The sequence below is a fragment of the Quercus suber genome, unplaced genomic scaffold (genome assembly GCF_002906115.3).
Source record: "Quercus suber isolate HL8 unplaced genomic scaffold, Cork oak 2.0 scaffold_388, whole genome shotgun sequence".
Lineage (NCBI taxonomy): Eukaryota > Viridiplantae > Streptophyta > Magnoliopsida > Fagales > Fagaceae > Quercus > Quercus suber.
In genome coordinates, this window is record NW_027069840.1 from 272,618 (window position 1) to 279,402 (window position 6,785).

The window sequence follows — 6,785 nt, forward strand, 5'->3', positions numbered from 1 at the left end:
AACCCAAAAAAACCAAAAAACACATCAAAGCTTCTTCATTCTTCTCTCTTCATCAAAAACACAAGGTATTGTTCTTATACGTAATCTTCTTTTCCATGCCATAAGACTCATTCTCCAAACAGGACGGGCCAAGCCTTTAGGTTGTTTAAGTAGGTTGGGTGACAAATCAACTATAGGACTACTCCGGGATATAAACCAGGGCAAAAAATGTCGAGCATACGACGATGCCGCCCGTTTTCATATGTGGAAGTCCCCGATAGAGGAAAGGGCTATAGGTGATGGCGCTTTCTGCTTCTTATATCTACACTTTGGATTTGGGGTTTAGGGGTGTGGATTTAGCATTTTAGCTACACCCACACCCTAACCTTCTAAATTTTTTTTCTAGCATTTATGTTGCTCTTTTCTGCCTTGATAATATGATTTATTGCTTCTCTCGCAAGTTTTTGCTTTATTTTTGTTTCTAGCTTAAATCTCTTTGCTTTATTTTTTTTTTTTTTTTTTTTTTTTTTGTGTTTGAGAGAGGGGAAAAACGTGCAGAAAAATCAGGCAGAGAGCAAACATCAGGAAGATCCTCCTCCTGTTTAAAGGGTGCCTAAGGCTTTTTATAGCTCCAGCCTAAATTTCGAGGCGACGGCCTTTCAACATTAAACCTCCTTTGATCGGGTTGATCTTGACATGTCTAGAAAGGTCTTGACTTCCTATTTCTGAAAAGGTATGGATCTTGAAAATCCAACGGTCGAATCAAAAGTTATGGCTCTCGGAAGTTAGTGGTGCATCGATCAGTGTATTATCCCAATTTTCGTGACATCTCGACCACTCTAACTCCGATTTCGACCCATGAATAGTCTTTGCAATGGCAATGGTTTCAACTCGTTCTGACAACCGGATCAAAATTATGGTTTTTAGGCCCACCCAAGATCGACTTTAGGTCAAATTAAGTTAAAGTTATTAAAAATCTCCGAGAAGCTCGGGTTTGATATAAAACTATGAAAAATGTTTTTTTATAAGGGTTTTGACCTCGTTTGACCTTTGGTCAAACCTAGGGTTGACTAGGGGTAGTTTGGTCATTTTAGTTGAAAGAGGCACTTCAGGTGCTTCAATGCCCAAACGGGTTGTGTTACATCATTCTGTATGTATTCGTGGCCCTAAGGAGAGAATAATATTTTGGGATTTTTTGGGCTCCGACATGCAAATCGAGGGCGGACAAAATACGGTATCAACACTCGCTCTTCCCCTGTTGAAGTTACGGATTAAAGCATCTTCATGGAGAGGCGAGCCATCCAATTCAAGTACAGGATTTTAGTTTGGAACCTGAGATTGTCGCTTAGAGAAAGCGTCCGAGCTTTCCCCTCCCCTTCTTTATTGGGCTTGGGTCATCTTCGCCACCTTGGTGGGCTTAGGAAGTACTTCCTCTTGGACTTCACCCTATTTGATGGGGCTCTTACCTCCTTTCTTGTCCATTTTTTATCTGTTGGTTTGTTTTGTGTAGGGGTTGGGGGAATTGGAGTTAGAGGCCTAGGAACTATTGGGACCTTGAGAGGTGTGGTCCCAGCGTGGGATTCTAGTAGGGAAAGTAGATCTGGCAATCTCTTCTCTATCACCATCCTTTTCAGGCACTTCGATAGCTTATTGGTCCTCACTAACTAGGGTTGCAGCTGGTTATGGACTGAGTCCTTCCTCCACGGACTCGTTTGTACGGTAAAAAACCTCAAAATCCTTATCTCGGACGAGATTTTCAGTGTCCTCCTCTGAACTATTATCCTCAGATTCTATCTCAGCTTCTTTGTTCGAGGATGTAATTTCCTCTACGATGGGTTGAGGATCCTTGAAGGTAGGAAGCTCGACTAATTGCGTTCCCTTTGGAGGAGGCTTGCATATAAATCCTTCAATAACCACGTCAACTAGGGCAAGACGAGAGTCTTGGGCCTTGATTACGTGCTTGGACACTTCCAAGCGATTGGAGATGGGTTTAAAACCTAGAATCACGTGAACTACGCAGAGCTGACAGTCCTGATGTAGGAAGATCTCGGACCTTAGAACTCAATTCAGTAGATTGAAGTTCACCAACCTTCGTCTCTTGGTAGTGGCTTTTTTATCTGAGGAAGATCAATTAAGAATTCATGTTAGCTTGCGGGCCTGACAAACTCAAATTTTAACAAGTAAGAAAAAAAAAATGTGCACAAAAGTAAAACGATGATGATGCGGATATGTAAATGAACTGTTATAGAATTCCCTAAGCTAACATAGACTTTTTAAGTGTCACTAAGCCATCCCACCTGGAATTCCATCCTAGGTAGGACAATGGAGTTTGTCGTGCCACTCCCCTGAAATAATCAGTGGGTTTTGATGATTTTGATTAGGGTTTTAGGATTTTGATGAGTGGGTTGATGATGGAGGTTGGCTTGATGATGGTGGTTGTGTGGGTTGATGATGGAGGTTGGCTTGATGATCGCTTTTACTCTGATCATTGATGGTGGCTGGGTATTGAGTCAATAATGAATATTTTATTGAATAAATGTGCAGAATAGACAAATTGATGTGGTTTTTTTTTTTTTTGTAAAAGTGGGTGTATAAAATAGAAAAAACATGTTTTTTCTTGCAAAATGGACAAAAATTATGCATCTACTATGCGGATGCTCTTAGAGCCTGATAGAAAATTTAGACCCCTAAACACACAACCAGATTGAGTAGCCTAGTTAATTAGCCAAGTTGTTACTTAGTCAAATTAAGCAATTCTAGGTTAAAACAATCAAACAATCATATCAAGAATATATAGCAGCGGAATAATAAATAACACAAGATATGATCACCCAGGAAAACCAAACTGGTAAAAAACCTGGGGAGGATTTTACCCATCGATCCTCAAGGCAAAACTGAATTCACTATGAAAGAATTGAAGTTCATACAAAAGGACTTACAAGCTCCCCGCTCGACTTCCTAATGCTACCTACCAGTAGAACTTACTGACACGACTTCGTGCAAGCTCCGAATCCACGAACTCATTCTTTCTTGAATTCTTTAATCAGCTACAAGCACCCATGCTTGATATTCTTTAACCTTCAATGGTAGCAACCAAGTTGATCATCAAGATGTTGAAGTAATCTTAATCTTGAAAACCCTAAGCTTTGTGTAAAGGAAAGCTCCTCTAGATCTCATAAAAGATTTACACAAAACAGCAATGTATGAGCAACAATACAACTGGAGCAACTCTAAAAACGTGGCTAGGGTTTTGCCTTATATACCTAGGGCAAAAACATAAAACCCTAAACGTTTAATGAGTTAGGGCTGAGTTGGAAAACTGCAGAAAAACGCAATCTGATCGATTTTCGATCGATCGAATCTATTCTTCGATCGATCGAGCCAGACCGAAATGCCCCAATGCATCTATAGTCTCTCAATTCCAACTTTACAATAATTAAACAACTTTGAGCACACTTTAACAAGACTAAACAGATTTTTTTGATCATGGTTTGCCAATATTACAAATTAGAGTTCTAAATACATAAATTCCTAAACCTTTAGAACCTAACAAACTCTCCCTTTGGCAATCCGTGACAAAACCCTAATTAAAACTCAAAGTTTACAAGTAAAAAACCCTTTACAAAAATAATGCTCATAAACTCAAATTCAACCCTAACTACTATCCATCGGTTGCAAGTGTAGACAGCAGCTTAGTTGAATCAACTTGTATATTCCTGAAATACTCAACAAACGCATAAACGCATGTGTGACAGAAAAGAGTAAAACAACAGGTATAACATTCTTGTAAGATTCACACAACACAAAATAAAGACATATATAAATGAACAACTCATAAATATAAATTAATAAGCAGTGAATCACACAGCAACAAGAATCAATGAATATAACATGTATATCAATCAATGTTACTCCCCCTAACATGAATATCCCCAAAAAAATATACAAAGTGAAGCATCTAGATACAATCTAAAAACTCCATAAGCTCCTCAAAAACAAAAAATCTCCCCCTAGCTACAAAAACTCCTCTATAAGTCAAAAACTCCACTTCCCCTTTTTGTGACGGAATGCCAAAGGGCAATCACAAGTCGCCATCAAAAGGAGGCGGTGAGGGTGAATGAAGACGCGCAAAGTCAGCCCGCAGAGCACGAATCTCATCTAGCAAGTCCACCAAAATCTGACCATGAGCCGCCTGAACGGTCATGACAGTCTTCAGGGTACGACGAACATCAAAGTCGGTCGAAGGAGGTGGAGGAACATCAGCAGCAGCAACATCATCACCAACTGGATCAGGAACTTCCTCACCAGCAAGACCTGTAGAAGAAGAAGGAGGAGGTGCGCTACCAGAAGGCTCAGACCTAGGGTGTTTAGAACCAGCTCGAAGATGAGCGGCCCTCTGTCTAAGAAAAGACGCACCTATGGGAGCTATCACATGAACGGGCTCAGAGGAAGGGAAGCCACTAAGATCAAAATAAAGCAAAATCCTATGAATAAAAATAGGATGAACAAGAGCATGAGTAGTAGATGAACTCCTAACAACATCATTCAAAGAACGAAGAAAGAGATGAGGAAAACTAATAGGAGCATCAGTAACCAGGGCGTACAAAAATACACACCTCTCAAGAGGAATGGTGTGAACATGAGAGATAGGCCAGATAGAATAACAGGCTATCTTAAAGAACAAATAGTGCAACCCGGAGAGCTCAGCAGAAGTGATCCTAGGATCAGAACCCCACTGGACAAAAGTCCCAGTGATGTAAGACAAGACATCACTCAACTCGGGAGACTCATCATAAGGATAGACAAGATTCTGGACTAAAGGTACCCTTAGAGCATCAGCCATTACCCGGGGAGTAATGGTGTACTCTACGCCTCGTATCCAACTCTTTACCAAAGTGTTGGAATCATAGATGCGGATAGAGATGTTCGAAAAGAACTCTCTAATCAAGGCAGAAGGTGGAGGAGGATCAAAAATATCCACCAAGGGAAACCAACCTCGACGCTCAAAGTTTGCCCTAATGGCAGGATCAAGTTCATCTAAGAGAACAGAACGCTCAGCCCAAATCTTCCTCTTAAGGTTTAGCTTCTCAAAAATCTCTTGGTTTTTCTCACTCGGAAACTTCTCACGGTCAAAAGAAGGAGGGGATGGAGAAGAGGAGGAAATAGTCCTACGGGCTCTAGTCTTCCTAGGAATGATGCTAAGGAAAGGACAGAGACACAAAGAGAAAACCAAAAGACCAGAATAAAACAAAACCAAGGGCAGACTGCACGTTAGCACAATAAACACAATTAAAAAATCTATATGATGCATGAACAATAACAATGTTGTGATGCATGAACTAATGCAGTAAACACAGTTCGAATTAGCTTCAATTTCACAAAATTGGCTTGAACATAGAGTTTCTAACAAAAACCCAAAAAAATTTGAAAAACCACTTGATAATTTTGAAACAAATTGATGAATTGATCATCACACATTGTTGAAAACAGATTAGAATAACCAATTTCATCAAAATAACAAGCTAATTTCATCAATTAAATCCAATTGAACAAAAATCCCCAATTCGGAACAATTATAAACCCTAGAATTTTCAATTTCACACAAAACCCAAAATTGATCAAATTAAACTATTAAGAACATGTTTATAGTATGTCCCCACAAAAACCCATTGATCAATTACACAAAATTGGGCTTAAATCAACAACAATCCCAAAAAGAAAAGGGTCCGAAATTTTGAGTATAAATGCATGAAACTAGTAAATAAACTCAAAAAGGAAGGGTAAGATAGACATACCGGCTTGAGGAAAGAGAATTCTTGCAAAAAATTCGGAGGAAAACGACAAAAATTTGAACAGTTGAGCTTGCCAAGTCGGAGAGAGAGAAAAGACTTTGAAAAACTTTTGAAAAAGTGTTTGAAAAAGTCAAGAACAGTGTTTTAAAAAAAACCTGATTCGCGACTTTCGATTGATCAAAAAATACATTCAATCGATCGAATGAGACAGTCATTTTTAAACAAATTAAAGCACTTTTTCGATCGATCAAAAATCAGAATGGATCGATCGAATTGGGCAGAGGCTCACAAAAATTTTGAGAAAAATCACAGTTTTGAAAAACACAAACCTCATTTTTGAAAAACAACTCCTCAAAGCATTAAATAATGAAAAAAAAATGCATGAGTATAAGATGGAATGATTTTTCAAAAACCCAATTTTAATCCCAGTTTCTCCAAAGAAAATTTCAGCTATTCTCTTTTTAAATTCTCAAGCAAAAAAAATGTTTTGCATAATTCTCAAAGTATTTTCAAACTTGGTTGGTCAGACCAAAAACACACACAATAACATGTACAAAGTTTAGTAAAGAGTAACTTGTGTAGTGTGTGCAACTAGCAAAAACTTTGAGAAACATGTGAGGTGATATGTGAATAGCAATCAATCACAAAGTCTACACAATCCATCACATAAAATTTAAAAGAGATTATCACCTAAAGAGTTACATCATATAACTCTCACATCTCCTAGAACAAAAGTTTGCAATCATATAAGTTTCTTGTATTTTTGCCTCATTTTTTTTTGTGAGATGGCAACAAGCCTAATAGTACACACCAATTTATTTATGTGAGATGACATCAAGCCTAATAGTACACACCAATTTTAAGCATTAAGTAATTAAGCCGAGGCATCACCTTATATTCTTTTTGTGCATGTGCTACACTTTCTCGAGTACAGAATCTTATGATATGCACTAAGGTGTTTATGATTGGCTAGTGAACAGTGGTGAGATAGTTATTTATGCATTTCTTAAAAGG